Below are 3,612 nucleotides of genomic sequence, written 5' to 3' on the forward strand. Positions count from 1 at the left end.
GGTTTACCTACACTCCATTTTCGGAATATGATAATCATGGATTTAAAAGACACTGAACTATTTATTACATTTCTGTTACGAAATCAAGGTATCGAGGGTGAGATATGTATTGTAACACTAGTTCTGTGCTGCGGAATCTGCAACTCGAATTTTCAATCCTATATAGGTTATATTTTTAGTTCTACAACATAAGTTTTTTACCTAACTGTTACCTAACTGCTTAAAAAACCTAAATTGAAAAATAATTTATAAAAAATATTTTATATAACTTCTCCTACCACATTGCATTGTCACTTCACAAAAAGTGTAAAAGACAGACACCTTCATCTCAGAAAGTTGTCTTTCTGAGATTTCATTATATCTCTGCATAAATATTTTACGCTAAAACAATATTTTATAAAATTACAAGGAAGGTTTATAATGATAAAAACAAAGAGCGGGGAGAAAAACATTGTCTCGGTAGGTGTCAGCGCGCACAGACGGGGGCGGCGTGTAGCCCCATCATGGTCAGGCTCATGATTAATTGCCGTAGAAATTTATGACGCAGGAAACCGATTACTCGTGTCGATAACACAATACTCGCCCTAGATCTTCACGATGCATAAATACGTAGTGAACGGTTCTTATTTTTCTTTACAATATCATCACAAAAACCTTCTCACAAAAGTAAACTTAGTAATACTTTACCTTATTACTAGTCCCTCCATAAAAAAATAAAGGCAAAATATCCACAGTACAGTAGTATTTATAGCATACCTTTGTCCTAACATGACGCGCTATGAGTCGTGTAAAACAGTGAAAACCTCGTACACTGTATATTCTGTAAACAAAACATAGTAATCCTTTAGTACCTACTATTAGATGATATACATAATGTACACAAGACCGGCCATTGTTACCTCTTTGCTGTACTTCTTATAATGCTCAGTTTTTATACATATTTTATGAAACATTATATTTCTTGAGAAGTGTCATTTATTCTTGTTCTTAGGAATTAATAGTTTTCATTTATATAGAAATACATATACAATCTACTTAGATTGCACATATGTATCTCAAATAATATAAGGGAGCTTAATGTCACGATTTTTGGAAATGCGCGTAAGAACAGGAGATAACAAAACAAAACGGGTTCACGTAGGCGAAGGTTCGAGGAACAGCTTTACCTTTACAAAGTTGAACAAATAATACCGGCTAACATTAGCATCCTTTTAAGCTAATGTTCTGTTAGTGAAATTACATAAATCATTTTCCCAAAAAACGATAATCAAAAAACGATAAAAAAAAAGTATAAAATCGTAGTAGAGTTTACATTTTTTTGCTTTTTTTCGATCCATGTTTCTTCTGTATATGTATTAAATTAGATCTGTAGATATATGTAATTTTTATTTCATCGATAATGGAAATATTACATTAACCGTTTGAATTCCTGTGGGGTGTTATTATAAAATTGTTGATGTCTGTGTTTTAATTTCAGTTTAATCTTTTCAACTATTATACCAATTATAAACTAATAAATTCCTGTAATGACGACAGGCATGTATCAAACAAAAAAGTAATTCCATTAAAATTAAACTTTAAATCATCTTGATAACAATCGATTCTATGAAATACCTGAGGGAGGCGGAGATAAATGAAATTTGTTACAAAAGTTCCATTGGATGGCTCTCGGTCACGATATTAAATTTATGCCATCAAATGGCATCCAAAGAATGAGCATTAAATTTAACTTAGATTTTCAATCGCGAAATTCAATAATACTTTGAGACAACCACTAGAAAGTGAATGTTTGAAATATTCCATTAAACAATCCTTTCATTGTCCTTAGATCCGTTTTCAATATGCTCTATTATATTTATTATGATGTAATATTATCGCTGTACTGTAATGATCTTGTGTATTCGTGTAAAAAATTAATAAAATAACACAACAAACATTAGTTTCTGATACAACCAAGTTTCTTGCATATATATTCCAAACTATTACAAAAGAAAAAAAACAAACCGCTTACCTGTAAGATAGATAGACACAGGTAAAGAATCATGCGACACTACAAGACAGCTTTCTTTGATATGGCAGAAACATAATAACTAAGTCCTCAGGTTATAGTGGCACGCAAGGAGTACCTTAGACATGTATTCTATGATGTCTGTAGTTACTGTTTATGTCTATAGGCGATAACGACAATTACCACTTTTCACCAGATGGGCCGTGTTTGTTTGACATTTTAATCGCAAAAAAAACTAACTACTCGTATTAAGTCCTTAACTTTCTTTATTTCTACAATAATATCAAACTATAAGTATCACTTACAACAAAATCTTTACTCTTTCTTTCCAATATTCCGTCTCGATTCCTAATTCTTAGCGACATAATGGGCAACACTAGCCCTTTGCCAAGAATTAAAAAAAAAAGTATGTAATCATCTTAATATTCCATATTTCTTATTTAACGTTCCTTGTACAAAGCAAGACATCTAACAAAACAATATTATGTAAATTCAAAAAGAAGATTAACCGTACTAAACGAAGATCATCCCGATCACGTCACGGGCTCGAAGAAATATCACGTAGGTAATCCGTGGAGGCGGCGCCATGTTTTATGACCGCAGATTTTCGACGTGTCTCCTTTTATGCAGCGTAAAAGTTTTATTTCCTTTTTATGCTCCTATGGATACCAAACTTTTGTCAACGTTGTGTGTAAGTATATTGAATATAGACTAACTTATATGCATTTTACAATATAATGTCCTAACTCATTAGCAGCAGCAAATGCAAACATTCCTTATATAAAACTCCTTTCCCCACAAGGAACTTACTGAGAAGATATCTAGTACTCTAGGGTTTATAGTCTGTTTATTTTTAATGATATACATTAAGTTCTATTGAAAGTGTTCTTCAAGTTTTATTGAAATTAACACAAACACTCGCTAAACGAAATTAATAACAAATAGAAACATTTAATTAATAAAGCGATTTTTATTTGCATATTATTACATTGAGTTCCTTAAATAATCTCTCTTATATCTATTTATCCCGTACGTTGTAACATAAATAAAATATACTCATTCATTGTGGATTTTATAAAACTGTATGTAACTATATTCAATATAATTAAGAAAATCGCATGAAAATAAAATACAATATGCAGTTAAAAAAATTGCGAACAGAAAGCAGTAGTGCATGTTTCTTTTTTATTATAGTTAGAATACTAAACGAGTTGACGACCCACCTGATGGAAAATAATAACCGTAGCCTATAGACTTGATCAACACCATGGTTATCACAGAATATACAATTGTAACAGTATTTGATAATAAGTACCTAAATTTTGCCATACAAATAAAAGCTATTACCACTTTTAAATACAGTTAAATTGATTACATTAGTTAATTACAGTTGCAAAATATAACGCAATACAATTCATTCATTATTAAAAAATATTAACAAAATTTGAATAAAATATGTATAATCAAAAAAAATTATTTAAATTTCACCAAACTAACACATATCATATGTAAATAAGACCGTCGAATCAAATTTCATCCTTGTTCTTGTTTCTTTATTACCTTTTAACGTTTTAACAGTTTAACCAATCAGTATGAAATTTGGT

Source organism: Galleria mellonella, unplaced genomic scaffold, assembly GCF_026898425.1.
Source record: "Galleria mellonella isolate WM207_F2 unplaced genomic scaffold, CSIRO_AGI_GalMel_v1 utg32, whole genome shotgun sequence".
In the NCBI taxonomy this organism is placed as follows: Eukaryota; Metazoa; Arthropoda; class Insecta; order Lepidoptera; family Pyralidae; genus Galleria; species Galleria mellonella.